The sequence below is a fragment of the Pristiophorus japonicus genome, chromosome 21 (assembly GCF_044704955.1).
Source record: "Pristiophorus japonicus isolate sPriJap1 chromosome 21, sPriJap1.hap1, whole genome shotgun sequence".
NCBI classification, from domain to species: Eukaryota; Metazoa; Chordata; class Chondrichthyes; family Pristiophoridae; genus Pristiophorus; species Pristiophorus japonicus.
In genome coordinates, this window is record NC_091997.1 from 19,166,556 (window position 1) to 19,183,780 (window position 17,225).

The following is a 17,225-nucleotide window of genomic DNA, read 5'->3' on the forward strand; positions in this document are numbered from 1 at the left end:
TTGGTCCCTCGAGCTTGCTCCGCCATTTAATAAGATCATGGCTGATCTGATCATGGACTCAGCTCAACTTCCCTGCCTGCTCCCCATAACCCTTTTTTTGCTTATTGGTCAAAAATCTGTCTCTCTGCCTTTGAATATATTCAATAACCCAGCCTCCACAGCTCTCTGGGGCAGAGAATGCCACAGATTTACAATCCCGAGAAGAAATTCTTCCTCATCTCAGTTTTAAATGGGCGGTCCCTTATTCTGAGACTATGCCCCCTAGTTTTCGTTTCCCCCGAGTGGAAATAGCCTCTACATCCACCTTGACGAGCCCCTTCATATGTTTTGATAAGATCACCACACCTCATTCATCTGAACTCGTGAGTATTGGCTCAACCTATCTTCATAAGTCAACCCCTTTATCTCCGGAATCAACCGAGTGAACCTCTGAACCGCCTCCAATGCAAGTATATCCTTTTAAATAGAGACTCAAACTGTATGCAGTACTCTAGCTGTGGCCTCACCAATACCCTGTACAATTGTAGCAGGACTTCTCGGCTTTTAGACTCCAGCCCCCTTGCAATAAAGGCCAACATTCCATTTGCCTTCCTGATTATTTGCTATACATGCATACTAACTTGTGTTTCATGCACAAGGACCCCCAGATCCCTCTGCTGCAACGTGTTGCAATGTTTCTCTGTTTACATTATAATTTGCGCTTCTATTTTTTTCTGCCAAAGTGCATAACCTTGCATTTTCCCACATTATACTCCATCTGCCAAATTTTTGCCCGCTCAGTCTGTCTATCCCTTTGCAGATTTCTTGTCCTCTCAATTTGCTTTCCCACCCATCTTTGAAATGTGGTCAAGTTTGCTGTTGATACAATGTGGGAATTGCAGCAGCCAACTTGTGCACGGCAAGTTCCCACAGACAGCAATATGATAATGACCAGATAATCGTTTTTTGTTTTGATTGAGGGATAAATATTGGCCAGGACACTGGGAATAACTCCCTGCTCTTCTTCGAAATACTGCCATGGGAGCAGATCGGGCCTCAATTTAACATCTCATCCAAAAGATGGCACCTCTGACAGTGCAGCACTGTTGGCACTATCCTGGAGTGTCAGTCTAGATTTATGTGCTCAAGTCTCAAGTGGGACTTGAACCCACAACCATCTGGCTCAGGTGAGTGTGCTACCAACTGAACCACAGCTGACACTAGAAGGCTACAATTTTTAACCAGCCGTGCAAGAATCAGACCCTCTTTATGGAGGTTGCACTTCACTTTGGATTTTTTGGTAAGAATTTTACGATTCTTGAGCATATGCCCTGCTGTGCCATATGTTCAACACCTAGCTCTGGTGCACAGAAGCATTGCATTCCCTATACGCTACTGCGCAACTACTTAACTGAATTATGGGATTTATCTATACCTATGGTCCGCTTTGGAGCAACTTGACACGAATTTTATTTTTTAAAAATTTGATATCCCATTTCTGATTTTTCTGTTTTGTCAAACCGCTTCAAAGTTTGTACATCTGCCCAGGTTAAAATACTACACAACACTGCAGAAATAATCCTGCTGTTTGGTTTTAAACTCTAGTCCAAAGCCAGACTATTCAGCTTAGTGGATTGAAGAAGGATGGTCTGCTCTGCAACATTTTATTCATGACAAAACTATACCTTTAAGGTGCATTTGTCCTTTGCTGATATGGCTGATAGCAAGCACTATTTCAACAACTCTTGGCACGAGCATGGGATTTTGTTGATCCCATAAAACCAAAGTTCACAGATCATAAATTTAATATTTTTTAAAATGTAATTGGATAGTTTAACTCCGCCAAATGCTAACAGTGTTTCGTCCACCGTGCTGTACAATTTCTGGTCACAGTGCTTCACACATTACATATTCATATCCACTATTTACCACAGCTTTTTAGTAGTAGAATAGGTTTCCCCCCCACTTTTTGAACACTTGATTTAGTTATTAAATATGGGAGATGGAGGAAAAAAAGTTGTTTAACTGGGTGGGGTGGTCGGGGGTGGAATGCCATCTGATTGCACCTCCAGGAGATGAGGGCGATTCAGCTGGTTACCTTATAGAAACATAGAAAATAGATGCAGGAGTAGGCCATTCAGCCCTTTGAGCCTGCACCGCCATTCCATGAGTTCATGGCTGAACATGCAACTTCAGTACCACATTCCTCATTTCTCGCCATACCCCTTGATCCCCCTAGTAGTAAGGACTACATCTAACTCTTTTTTGAATATATTTAGTGAATTGCCCTCAACAACCTTCTGTGGCAGAGAATTCCACAGGTTCACCACTCTCGGTGAAGAAGTTTCTCCTCATCTCGGTCCTAAATGGCTTACCCCTTATCCTTAGACTGTGACCCCTGGTTCTAGACTTCCCCAACATTGGGAACATTCTTCCTGCATCTAACCTGTCTAAACCCATCAGAATTTTAAACGTTTCTATGAGATCCCATCTCATTCTTCTGAACTCCAGTGAATACAAGCCCAGTTGATCCAGTCTTGATATGTCAGTCCCGCCATCCCGGGAATCAGGCTGGTGAACCTTCGCTGCACTCCCTCAATAGCAAGAATGTCCTTTCTCAAGTTAGGAGACCAAAACTGTACACAATACTCCAGGTGTGGCCTCACCAAGGCCCTGTACAACTGTAGTAACACCTCCCTGCCCCTGTACTCTCATCCCCTCGCTATGAAGGCCAACATGCCATTTGTTTTCTTAACCGCCTGCTGTACCTGCATGCCAACCTTCAATGACTGATGTACCATGACACCCAGGTATCGTTGCACCTCCCCTTTTCCTAATCTGTCACCATTCAAATAATAGTCTGTCTCTCTGTTTTTACCACCAAAGTGGATAACCTCACATTTATCCACATTATACTTCATCTGCCATGCATTTGCCCCCTCACCTAACCTATCCAAATCACTCTGCAGCCTCATAGCATCCTCCTCGCAGCTCACACTGCCACCCAACTTAGTGTCATCTGCAAATTTGGAGATACTACATTTAATCCCCTCGTCTAAATCATTAATGTACAATGTAAACAGCTGTGGCCCCAGCACAGAACCTTGCAGTACCCCACTAGTCACTGCCTGCCATTCTGAAAAGTACCCATTTACTCCTACTCTTTGCTTCTTGTCTGCCAACCAGTTCTCAATCCACGTCAGCACACTACCCCCAATCCCATGTGCTTTAACTTTGCACATTAATCTCTTGTGTGGGACCTTGTCGAAAGCCTTCTGAAAGTCCAAATACACCACATCAACTGGTTCTCCCTTGTCCACTCTACTGGAAACATCCTCAAAAAATTCCAGAAGATTTGTCAAGCATGATTTCCCTTTCACAAATCCATGCTGACTTGGACCTATCATATCACCTCTTTCCAAATGTGCTGCTATGACATCCTTAATAATTGATTCCATCATTTTACCCACTACCGATGTCAGGCTGACTGGTCTATAATTCCCTGTTTTCTCACTCCCTCCTTTTTTTAAAAAGTGGGGTTACATTGGCTACCCTCCATTCCATAGGAACTGATCCAGAGTCTATGGAATGTTGGAAAATGACTCAATGCATCCGCTATTTCCAAGGCCACCTCCTTAAGTACTCTGGGATGCAGTCCATCAGGCCCTGGGGATTTATCGGCCTTCAATCCCATCAATTTCCCCAACACAATTTCCCGACTAATAAGGATTTCCCTCAGTTCCTCCTCCTTACTAGACTCTCTGACCCCTTTTATATCCGGAAGGTTGTTTGTGTCCTCCTTAGTGAATACCGAACCAAAGTACATGTTCAATTGGTCTGCCATTTCTTTGTTCCCCGTTATGACTTCCCCTGATTCTGACGTTTGTCTTTACTAACCTTTTTCTCTTTACATATCTATAGAAACTTTTGCAGTCCGTCTTAATGTTCCCTGCAAGCTTCCTCTCGTACTCTATTTTCCCTGCCCTAATCAAACCCTTTGTCCTCCTCTGCTGAGTTCTAAATTTCTCCCAGTCCCCGGGTTCGCTGCTATTTCTGGCCAATTTGTATGCCACTTCCTTGGCTTTAATACTATCCCTGATTTCCCTTGATAGCCACGGTTGAGCCACCTTCCCTTTTTTATTTTTACGCCAGACAGGGATGTACAATTGTGGTAGTTCATCCATGCGGTCTCTAAATGTCTAGAAGATTGGAGCAGAGCTGCTGGGGCTGGCCAGTATTCTCTGCTAAGACTGTCATTGTCTGGGGACATGTCCCTTGCCTGCAGAAATCCAAATGTTCACCTAATCATTTACTGGATTGTTGGAACATGCTATGGTACTCAGTTGATGTTCTGCAATGCCTCAATCTTGCTGCTCCCAGCATCCACCAAGGTTAAATCCATTTTTTGGTTATATCTTGCAATAGGCAAGATGTGTCTCCTTGCTTTGAAAAGATCTGTGGTAAATGATAGATGAGAATTTGCAGTGTGTAAAATGTGTGGCCCAGAAATTGCACAGCACAGTGAGTACGTGGTATTTGGTTAGTGTTTATCAGTTATCAGTTGTCAGATTTAAACTGTCCAATTCGACATGAAAAAATGTTAAGTTGCCAGGGAGAATTTATTTATGAGCTGTGATCTTTGGTCTCCATCGGTGAACAGATCAACTAAATCTTAAAATCCCATGGTCGTTTGATGCGTTGTTGATGTCGGTTCTACGAGCAATATTAAAACATTTTACATCAACACACACCCATTCCTGTAAACCAAATTTTGTATATGACATCCTCCAGAACTGTTGCTTTGTTTTATTTTTAATCAAAACATTTTATGCTTCTGGTGGATATGTACATTTAAACACTTTATGGGATTATTTTATAATTCAGTATTGAACATCTCATTGCACTGTCGTCATGCAAATTTAAACAGTAATGGCTTTGTTTGCATGCATTTCCAGAGACGCACCCAACACTGATTACTTTAGGCCTTCACATTAAAAACAATTTGTCTTGACTTGTTTTGTTGGACTATGTTGATAAATTTGACAGTGTTGACTGATTTTAAAATTGCTCATCCCCCATCCCGACTGTGTACTGATTTCATGATCACCATAATCCTGAGCATTGTAATCCTAATCACAAAGGGCCAATTAAAATCCAGCTGCTTCCTTCCCCACAAGGAGGAAATGAAACTCTCTTGATCTGGTCTTGGCGCAGTGCTCCCTCAGATTGTTTCAGAATGACGTTGGCTAACGCCTGGAAACCAGTTATCGTGACCACCATGGTATGTGGAAGGGGTGGGAATGCACCTGACTCTTTCTTGTGTATTTTAGCACTATGAGGGTTTGTATTGGAGATTTTGGCTCCTGCAGTTTGACCCTATTTTTTTTCATTAGTTGGGGAGGATTGCATTTATTTTTCCCCTCCACTGCCCCCTCTCAGCCCCCATTTATTCCTCTTTCCTCACTTCTTTCCCAAACAGAATATATTCCATGATTTTATTTTCTGAAAAACATCTTCCAGATGAGAAATCCAAGCAACTTTTCGATGCTGCAACGCGACACTGTGCCACCTGATCGTAATACCATTCAATCCGACTGTGGCTCAACTTTATATTTCTTGACATTCGTATCTTTGTGGGTCATATTTCTTGGCTCACGAAGCTGTGTGGATCAGCGATGTAATTTACAACTGTAGCTGTGAAATGCAGGTTGAAATCAGATCTTTCGGCAAGTTTTAAGGACGGTGTTACCTCAGTCTGTATTGTCGTGAAGTGATGTTTTCTATTCACAGCTAACGTAATATAACACTACCATAGTAACGACATTTCATTAGACTTTGCATTGAGGCTTTTGTTGCATGTTGGCAAAGTTACAAAAATGTGGCTACTCTTAGTACACTTATTAAAAATTTTGCCAGCAGTCAGCAAGTACTGTTCCGTCACCGTTGAAATACTGGGGAGGAGATGACCTCCTTGCTCCCATACTACTATACAAAAGTACTGAATTTTAAAAATGTATTCATGGGACATGGATGTTAGTGACATGGTACGGTAGCATAGTCGTTATGTTACTTGACTAGTAATCCAGAGGCCTGGACTTATGATCCGGAGATGCGAGTTCAAATCCCAACCATGGTAGCTGGGGAATTTAAATTCAGTTAACAAATCAGGAATAAAAAGCTAGTATCAGTAATGATGACCAAGAAACTATGGGATTGGTGTAAATACCCAACTGGTTCACTAATGTCCTTTAGGGAAGGAAATCTGCTGTCATTACCTGGTCTGGCCTATATGTGACTCCAGACCCACAGCAATGTGGTTGACTCTAAATTGCTCTCTGAAATGGCCTAACAAGCCACTTGCTTGTACCAAACCGCTACAAGGCAGTATAACAGCACTGAGGGAGTACCTTCATCACACCGACTGCATCGGTTCCAGAAGGCATTTCACCACCACCTTATCAAGGGCAATTAGGGATGGGCAATAAATGCTGGTCTTGCCAACGACGCCCACATCCCGTGAACGAATGTAACAAAAAAGGCCAGCATTTATCATCCTGAATTGCCCTTAAAGTGATGGTGAGTCACCTTCAGCTGCAGTCAGTGTGGTGAAGGTGCTCCTACAAAGCCGACCAAGTGGCTTGCTAGGCCATTTCAGAGGGCAGAGTCGAACACATTCCTGTGGGTCTGGCATCACATATAGACCAGACCGGGAAAGGACGGAAGATTTCCTTCCCTAAAGGGCATTAGTGAACGAGATGGGTTTTTACAATATTCCGGTAGTTTCATGGTCACTGATGCTAGCTGCTTTATTCCTGATTTATTGATTAACTGAATTTAAATTCCCCAGCTTTGGGATTTGAACTCGTGTCTCCAGAGCATTAGTCCAGGCCACGGGATTACTAGTCCAGAAACATAAGCACTATGCTGCCGTTCTCTATAGTAAATCCTTGTAGCGTGGACAGTGTGGAAGCCCCAACCTGCGAGAGACTATCATCTGCAGGCAAGGTACAGCGCGAGCCGGTCCAGGAGGATGACATCACCATAACCCAGGTCAATGATTGGAGCGTGGGCAGGTACAGCAGGAGCAGTGAGGTTGGGGTGAATGAGTGGCGAGAGATTGTAGAGCAATGTTATCGGGGCCCAGAAGAGACGTGGGTCCAGGGGCAGCACGGGCCAACCCACACTGCGATATGTCTGCGCACTAGGTCCATGCAACAGAGCTGGTCTCCAGTCATTTTGGTTAATCCTTGTCACTGGACCAAGACCTAGCTCCTATATGGCTCAGAGACGTGGACTATAAACAGCAGACATCTCAAAGCGCTGGAGAAGTACCACTAGCACTGCCTCTGCAAGATACTGCAAATCCGCTGGGATGATAGATGCACCAACGTCAGTGTTCTCGCTCACGCCAACATCCCCAGCATTGAAGCACTGACCACGCTCAACCAGCTCTGTTGGGCAGGCCACATCGTCCGCATGCCCGACACGAGACTCCCTAAGCAAGCGCTCTACTTGGAGCTCCGACACGACAAGCGAGCCCCAGGTGGGCAGAGAAAACGTTTCAAGGACACCCTCAAAGCCTCCTTGATAAAGTGCAACATCCCCACTGACACCTGGGAATCCCTGGCCCAAGACCGCCCTAAGTGGAGGAAGAGCATCCGGGAGGACGCTGAGCACCTCGAGTCTCGTCGTCAAAAGCGGGTGGAAATCAAGCACAGACAGCGGAAGGAGCGTGCGGCAAGCCAGGCTTCCCACCCACCCTTTCCTTCAACCACTGTCTGTCCCACCTGTCGCAGAGACTGTAATTCCCATATTGGACTGTACAGCCACCTAAGAACTCACTTTTAGAGTGGATTCCGAGGAACTGCCTATGATAATGAGCTCTGTCAAGCCCGTGTGGTGGCTGGTGTGCAATGGTCACCACACGTTTAAAAAAAAAATCCATGCACAGGCATCTTTCATCCTTCAATATGCAATTCGGGACCATCTGTGAACTCATCCCTTTTTGGCGTGGAAGCAAGTCACCCTCGATTCGAGGAACAGCCGAAGATGAAGATCCTGTAGGAACTGTGGAAAGTTAATGCCATGCTTTGGCAGAGGCGGCGGCAGTAGCAGGAGAATGTGTCTGCCATCTTTGGTCACATCCTCTCCAAGTGGTAGGCCTGCGAGAGTGGAGCGTGTTGCCATCAATATTGATGGAGCAAGAAGAGATGGGTTTTGATGACTGTTTGGTCCCTTGAATATATACTGGCTTAAAAGAAAATGATTTGTTGATTTGAAGTACCTATTGAGTAAAATTCCAGGGTTAGGTGGCTGTTGCTAAAATAGGTTTGAATGTTGTCCTTTCATCTCTATTCAAATCCAGCTCAGTCTTATGGATGAAAATCCCTTCACTTTGCAGGAAATGAGTTTGGGCTAATTCAGCCCAGATCCAAATGGGATTGAGCTCACAGCACAAAACGCCACACATCCAACTCCAATTAATTTAGATGTTTTGCTTTAGATACTGGATGGGCAGCTGCTGTGAGTAATAGGAAAAAAAATCACATTGGTCACGAAGTTAGAAAAATATTATTGGGGCAGCAGAAAAGATGTTTCACGTTAGTGGAGACATAGGGCCCGAAATTGGAGAACTTGCCGCCGACATTCCTCTGGTCGAACCGCCCAGTGCCACTTTCGACGTGGGCAGGAGGGGAGAGCCGCCAGGAAGCGCCCGCCGACGTCAACAGACGGCCGTGTAGCGCAATGGCCTCCCGCCCGCAGAGATGCGATATTCATGCGGGCGGGAGTCGGCGGCAGAACGCTGGTTTGAGGCTGGACGGTAAGTAGGAAGACCGTGGAAAAAAGGTTAGTGAACATTTTTTATTTGTTTATTCCACAGCGACTTACCTTGATGGGGCCCCCTGAAGATCTTCCAATAGTTTCAAAACATTTTTTGGTAATGATTTTTATTTTTAGGTCTTCGACCCTCCGTGGGCCCGACTCCATCCTCGGCGGCATTTGGGCGGGTGGAGGCCTTCATCAAATTCGGGCCCTAAATGTTTAATACCAGCACTTTGAGCATATCTAAAAATAGTGTGCACGTCTGTCACTTTAAGTTTACACACATTCTTGCAGCCAATTGCCTCAAATATTCTTACAGCAAATCATAACTGAACAGATAGGAAACCGACAAATAAGCAAATAGCAAGCAGAAGGAAAACTAATGAAATCACTGAAAATGTGTTTTTCTGGCAGCAATTTTATTTCCAGTAATTTATAGATAAAAATACTTTTCTGGTCAGCCAGATGTCTGACATGTACAGGAACTTATGCGCGAGTCTTGAAACCAAAGCTACTGTGCCATCCACACCAGCAGAGCTTCTACTTACCCAATGTGAGTGCACGCTTTTTCTACCTTCCTCCTTTTTCCCACCCACTCTAGCTGAGAATATATCCCTTTTCCAAAATACAGAAAGCTTAGATGCAGATTTTCAAGAGCCAAATGCTTAGAAGCCACATGCACAGTTTAATTTGCCAAAGTTGCATTTTACCAGCACTGAGCATCGTAAGCTTCCCGTTGCATGTCTAGCCAACATCACCATACCGATTAGGAGCAGTGGCTTGTAAGCTTTCTTGGAGCCAAATGGGAAGATTCCCAGCTACCAGTTATTGGTTTACTCGGACAGGTTTCAATAATGAACCAAATTGGCTACTCGATCATCATCATTTCAATAATGAACCAAATTGGCTACTCGATCATCATCATTGTCCTGTGGCCCTGTTTGGCATAGATATCGAAATATCCAGTCTGAGCTAGAGAACAGACTTGTCTATGAATTTCCATCATTAGCCATTTCATCTTGATCCCACTTCGATCCTGAAGAAATTGTGCTTTCCCTCCAATCTTCATTTAACATCTCATCAGAAGCACAGCCCCTTTGAGAGCACAACAGTCCCCAGGACTGCACTGTAGTTTCAACCTAGATTCTGTGCTCAAATCCATGGTAGGCCTGAACCTATAATCTTCTGACTAATTGGTCATTAGCTTCTGACTACTGCAGGTTTACATGCTATAGTTATCAAATGGAGGTTTCATTGTTGGAGATGCCAAGTTTCACCAGCTTCTGCTTGAATCTCTTCAAACCAACTGAAAGTACTGATCCTGCCATCCCAAGTCAGAGTTTCCCAATCAGCTACACCATGAACATCTGTTTGTGTCATTCAGCAGGCAGCTGGTGTGAGACATCCAACTCGAAATCTGCATACCAAGCTTATCTGCCACTGCTTAATGTAAATTCTCACCCCAGGGGCTTTGCCAAAGCAATATTTTTTGTTATTATTCCTTCATGGGATGTGGGCATCACTAATAAGGTCAGCATTTATTGCCCATCCCTAATTGCCCTTGAGAAGATGATGGTGAACTGCCTTCTTGAAGCACTGCAGTCCATGTGGTGAAGGTGCTCCCACAGTGCTGTTAGGGAAGGAATTCCAGGATTTTGACCCAGTGATGATGAAGGAACACCGATATATTTCCAAGTCAGGATGGTGTGTGACTTGGAGGGGAACTTGCAGGTGATGGTGTTCCCATGCGCCTGCTGCCCTTGTCCTTCTAGGTGGTAGAGATTGCGGGTTTGGGAGGTGCTGCCAAAGAAGCCTTGGTGAGTTGCTGCAGTGCATCTTGTAGATGCTACACACTGTAGCCACGGTACATTGGTGATGGAAGGAGTGAATGTTTAAGGTGGTGGATGGGGTGCCAATCAAGTGGGTTGCTTTGTCCTGGATGGTGTCAAGCTTCTTGAGTGTTGTTGGAGCTGCATTCATCCAGGCAAGTGGAGAGTATTCCATCACACTCCTGACTTGTGCCTTGTAGATGGTGGAAAGGCTTTGGGGAGTCAGGAGGTGAGACACTCGCCGCAGAATACCCAGCCTCTGACCTGCTCTGGTTGCCACAGTATGTGGCTGGTCCAGTTAAGTTTCTGATCAATGATGACCCCCAGGATGTTGATGGTGGGGGATTCGGTGAAGTTAATGCCGTTGAATGTCAAGGGGCGGTGGTAAGACTCTCGCTTGTTGGAGATAGTCATTGCCTGGCACTTAAGTGGCAAGTAATATTCGCGCCACACAACAGCCAAAGCCTGAATGTCGTCCAGGTCTTGCTGCATATGGCATGGACTGTTCCATTTTCTGAGGAGTTGCGAATGGCACTGAACAATGTGTAGTCATCAGCGAACATCTCCATTTCTGAACGTATGATGGAGGGAAGGTCATTGATGAAGCAGCTGAAGATGGTTGGGCCTAGGACACTGTCCTGAGGTATTCCTGCAGCGATGTGCTGGAGCTGTGATGATTGACCTCCAACCATTACAACCATCTTCCTTTGTGTTAGGTATGACTCCAGGCAGTGGAGAATTTTTCCCTTGGTTCCCATTGACTTCAGTTTTACTAGGGCTCCTTGATGCCACACTCAGTCAAATGCTGCCTTGATGTCAGGGGCAGTCACTCTCGCCTCAAATCTGGAATTCAGCTCTTTTGTCCATGTTTGGACCAAGGCTACAATGAGGTCTGGAGTCAAGCGATCGTGGCGGAACCCAAACTGGGCATCGGTGAGCAGGTTATTGGTGAGTAAGTGCCGCTTGATAGCATTGTTGATGACACCTTCCATCACTTTGCTGATGATTAAGAGTAGACTGATGGGACGGTAATTAGCCGATTGAATTTGTCCTGCGTTTTGTGGACAGGACATACCTGGGCAGCTTTCCACATTGGTGGATAGATGCTAGTGTTGTAGCTGTACTGGAACAGCTTAGCTAGAGGCGCGGTTAGTTCTGGAGCACAAGTCTTCAGCTCCACAGCCGCGATGTTGTCGGGGCCCATAGTCTTTGCTCTCTCCAGTGCGCTCAGCCGTTTCTTGATATCCCGTGGAGTGAATTGAATTGGCTGAAGATTAGCTTCTGTGATGGTGGGGACGTCAGGAGGAGGCAGAGATGGATCATCCATTCAGCACCTCTGACTGAAGATGGTTGTAAACGCTTCAGCCTTGTCTTTTGCACTCACGTGCTGGGTTCCACCATCATTGAGGATGGAGATGTTTGTGGAGCCTCCTCCTCCCGTTAGTTGTTTAATGGTCCACCACTATTCACAACTGGATGTGGCAGGACTACAGAGCTTTGATCTCATCCATTGGATCTATCGGGGTGACTGCTCCTTCCAGGGTACTGAGTGACAGGTTGGTTTAGACAAATTCTCCCGCCCTGCAACAGTTCCATTTTTTGTCCATAATTCTGTCCCACAGCTTAGCCCTGCATCACGCATGTAGCCTGAAGGAAGTCCTTCCTTTGCATGCCTAGGTGTTCGGAAACACGATGGAGCCTGGCTGGACTGTTTGAGCTTAATCTGCATTGGGATTCTGCTGTTTGTACAAAAACAAATCAAACTGCCCTTATGCAACAGCATAGTCCTGTGTCTGATGTCCAACCTAAAGTTACATTCCACCAGAACAGCCAGTTACTGATGTATGTGTGTGTATGTATATGTACATAGAAGTTTCAGCACAGAAACAGGCCATGCGCCCAACCAGTCTGTGCTGACATTTACCTCCACTTAATAAAATAATCCTAATCACATTCACCCGCCTTATTCCCATATCCCTTTATCCCATTTTCTTTCATCCACTTTTCTTACATCCACTTATCCAATCTAATCTTGAATGTTGGCATGGTTTCTGCCTTGACAACTAATCCTGGAAGGGAATTCCACAAGCTCGCAACTTTCTGTGTAAACATGTTTCTCTTGCTCTCTATTCTCATAGATTTGATATCTATGGCCCCTCATTCTCGACTCTTTAACCACTGGAAATATCTGCTTCTATTTTCCCTGTCCCATCCTTTGATAAATTTAAACACCTTCATTATATTGCCCTGTATCAACAACTGGGTCTGGTTGCCCCTTGTATCTTCCAAGAACTACCTTTTAAATGCTCCCAAGCTAGGTAAATCCATAATACTGCTTGGGGATGTCCGACACCATATCACATTGACAGGAAATGCCGGAGATGCTCAGCAAGTCAGGCAACATCCATCAGGAAAACACAAGTCAGTTGATGTTTCAGGTTTAAACCCTTCCTCCATTCTGGAAAGGGATTATACCTCAAACACCAACTGACTCATGTTTTCTGGATGAATGTTCTGTGACCTGCTGAGTGTCTCCATCATGTCCTGTTTTTGTATCAGATTCAAGCATCTTGCAGTATTCTGACCATATACATTGGCCAGCTGCTGTTCAAACATATCACATTTGCAAATAGACATTTTACAAAATTGGTGAATAATTATAGTTTTAGAGCATTTTTATAACTAAATGGAGGGCCTTTATGCACAAGCTCAAGATTAAAGTGTTCGGCAGATGATACAGATTGTCAACTATAGCCAGAGAATGCTTGAATGATGTAATAGACTGATCAGCATTTAGAAGAGAAAGTTAGTTTAGCACTTTAAGCAGAATCCTTCTTCATTACTAAATAGGTAGTAATTTGCTATTATAAAGCCGAAGCAAAGACTTCTATGTATGCATTTCTATGTAATGATACGAATATAGGAACAGGAGCAGGCCATTCAATCCCTCCAACCTGTTCCGCCATTCAATAGATTATGGTTTGCTGTATCTTAACTCCATCTGCCCACCTTGGTTCCGTAACCCTTAATACCCTTGCCGACCAAAAATCAATCTCAATTTTGAAATTTTCAGTTGACCTCGTCTCAAAGGCTTTTTGTGTGTGGGGGTGGGGGGGGGGGGGCGGAGAAAGAGTTCCAAAATCTGATGAACCAATAATTAAAAAAAATATGAAGTTTAAAGAGTGCGGTGGTAGGTTCCGTTTTAAGACGCACGGTGGGGACAGTCTCGCTTTAAGACGCACTGTGGGGACAGTCTCGCTTTAAGACGCACTGTGGGGACAATCTCGCTTTAAGACGCACTGTGGGGGACAGTCTCGCTTTAAGACGCAGAGCCGGGCCGGCGCGGGTGGCGGAGTGGGGTTTGGGTGAGTTTGGCCGGTCGGGCTCCGGTCCCGGGGTTTGAGGGTCCGCGCGGCGGGGGCGCTGGGGAATGAAGGAGGCCCAAGCGCGGCACCCGGGCGGCGAGAGGAGTGGGCCGCGTTTTGACCCGGCCATGACTTGCATTCCCAGCCCGAGGCCCGAGGCCCGAGGCCCGCCCGGGAGGCTTTGCCGGCTTCTGGTGGAAGGCCTTGTGCTGTGGGTCTGGGGATCAGGCCGCGGGATTGGGGCTGGGGAGATCCAGGAGCTCACCACCGGGGCTGCGCTGCTCCCCTCCCCTCACATACCGGCCTTTCCTGGGGCCTGGGCCTGGCATTGCCCGCCTGCCCGGGTAACATGACGGGAAGTGGGGCTCCTGATCAGCCCGGAAAAGGCTTCTGTCCCAGGTGTCCTGTAATCATCACAATACTGACCTCTGGATCATAAACTGACTGTAGTAAAAGCAAGACTTGTCCCAAAGCGCTTTATAGCCAATGAAGTACATTTTGGAGTGTGGTCACTGTTGGAAACGCCAATTTGCGCACAGCAAGCTCCCACAAACAGCAGTGTGACAATGACCAGATAATCTGTTTTTTTGGTGATGTTGATGGAGGGATAAATATTGGCTGTAGGACACCGGGGATAACTCCCCTGCTCTTCTTCGAAATAGTGCCATGGGATCTTTTACGTCCACCTGGGAGAGCAGACAGGGCCCTGGTTTAACATCTCGTCCGAAACACGGCACCTCTGACAGAGCAGCACTCCCTCAGCACTGCACTGGAGTGTCAGCCTAGATTTTTCTTGAACCCACAACCATCTGACTCTGGGGAGGGCTCTACCAATTGAGCCACTGGCTGACATTCAAGATAGTTACACTGTTGATTATCCAATCACTGCCAAGAGGACTGGTTATCCACCGTAGATGTAAAATGTCCACACTTTTGTATAATAAATGTCACTGCTTGTTTTCAGGTTCATTTTATGAGAGGCAAAGATACTGCTTTTCCGATACATGCAGGTGTTTTACCAAGTGTTTACTCGCAGTCAAATTATAACTCAGAATGTAAGGTATAACCAGACTTGGGCATTTGGCCTCTCAGAATCCCATTCCTCTCTGTTTACCAACCAGTGACTGGACTTCACATGGTGGTCGTAGGATGATTGTGTACTCTGGGTAGTCCCTCCCCATCATCACCTCTCCACAATTGGCAGTGGTAACAGATCCAGTAGGTCACTCATTGGAAAAGAGCAAGTTTCGGAGATGGTGAACCATAACATTAACGATTTGGATGAAGGAATAGATTGTAATATCTCCAAGTTTGCGGATGACACTAAACTGGGTGGCGGTGTGAGCTGTGAGGAGGACGCTAAGAGGCTGCAGGGTGACTTGGACAGATTAGGTGAGTGGGCAAATACATGGCAGATGCAGTATAATGTGGATAAATGTGCGGTTATCCATTTTGGGGACAAAAACATGAAGGCAGAATATTATCTGAATGGCGGCAGAGTAAAAAAAGGGGAGGTGCAACGAGACCTGGGCGTCATGGTTCATCAGTCACTGAAAGTGGGCATGCAGGTACAGCAAATGGTAAAGAAGGCAAATGGTATGTTGGCCTTCATAGCTAGGGGATTTGATTATAGGAGTAGGGAGGTCTTACTGCAGTTGTACAGGGCCTCACCTGGAATATTGTGTTCAGTTTTGGTCTCCTAATCTGAGGAAGAACGTTCTTGCTATTGAGGGAGTGCAATGAAGGTTCACCAGACTGATTCCAGGGATGGCTGGATTGTCATATGAGGAGAGACTGGGCCTTTATTTACTGGCGTTTAGAAGGATGAGAGGGGATCTCATAGAAGCATATAAGATCCTGACGGGACTGGACAAGTTAGATGCGGGAAGAATGTTCTCGATGTTGGGGAAGCCCAGAACCAGGGGACATAGTCTTAGGATAAGGGGTAGGCCATTTAGGACTGAGATGAGGAGAAACTTCTTCACTCAGAAAGTTGTTGACCTGTGGAATTCCCTGCCACAGAGAGTTGTTGATGCCAGTTCATTGGATATATTCAAGAGGGAGTTAGATATGGCCCTTACGGTTAAGGGGATCAAGGGGTATGGAGAGAAAGCAGGAAAGGGGTACTGAAGGAATGATCAGCCATGATCTTATTGAATGGTGGTGCAGACTCAAAGGGCCGAATGGCCTACTCCCGCACCTATTTTCTATGTTTCTATAAGTGGTCCTCTTAACATGAGTTGAGTTAAGGACAGTGAGACTAGTGCTGGATCATTTTCAGACCACAGTACAAGATAATGCTGCATGTGTAGTGTCGGGCAATATCGTGGTGGTCTACGATATCAATAGTCCCTGCTCCTTTTGTCCATATGCAACCTCGCCAGTATGCTGGTGTCCATGCCGTGAGATTATTCTTGCCTCAGCATTTAGCTGGGCACAATATAACAACAGATGCTCTTAGTCATCTCGTGGTTCAAGTGGAAGGTCTACCTTTAAGCAATTAAGGACATTTTCCAAGTTGAAAGTTATACTGGGAACCAATGTTCCCTTCGAGCTGTGTGGTCGCGCAGCACTCTCGAGCTCCTGCGCAGCTGGTGCACGGCTTTTAATTAGAAAAACAACTCGAGCAAGGAATAGCCATGCAGCCTATTAAAGGGGCCACGTGGCCCCCCCAAAATTTAAAGGAAGCCTTGCTGATAACTCTTAGTTTTCAAGAACATTAATCATTTCAGACATTGTGGCAGTGAACAGAGGCAGGTTTCCACTGCTTGATAAGGGAGACATCCTCTCGGAGTTGATTGCATCCAAATCTAAATGTATTCCAATTGATTCTCAAGTTATTGAAACATGCTAGCTGTTCGATCAGTATCTCCCATTCCAGTTGGTGGATTCATTCATTAATTCTTACAGGCTAATAGAAGTAGGAACACAGATGGAAAAGGTTTGTGGTTGATGCTCGTCTCAATCATTTTGTTTTACTGTCTCCAGCATCTGTTTGACATTAGTTTTAAATTGAGTTCTTTCAGGTTCATGTTGCAGCTATTTCAGATCTTTGTAACTTGCGTTTGCACTGCTACGAGATTACATGTTGGCGTTCTGTTTCATGCAAGCTGTTGGGAAGATGTGCCCAGTTGGGCCCCCACTGGTTCCCAGTTGAATTCACAAGATAATTTACCCACTGTTTGAACCTCTTTGCAAACCGTTGATCTAAATGATCTGCCATTTTGGT

General features: G+C 45.4%; 1 protein-coding gene across 1 annotated transcript in view; it reads left to right on the plus strand.

The window, feature by feature from the left end:
• The first annotated feature begins 13,901 nt into the window (after positions 1-13,901).
• The window catches only part of psmc5 (proteasome 26S subunit, ATPase 5), a 36,999-nt gene continuing 33,675 nt past the window's right edge, over positions 13,902-17,225 (plus strand). Inside the window, exon 1 of the mRNA XM_070864452.1 lies at positions 13,902-13,996. The gene's annotated coding sequence lies outside the window, so the exon portion shown is untranslated. The remainder of the gene's footprint in view (positions 13,997-17,225) is intronic.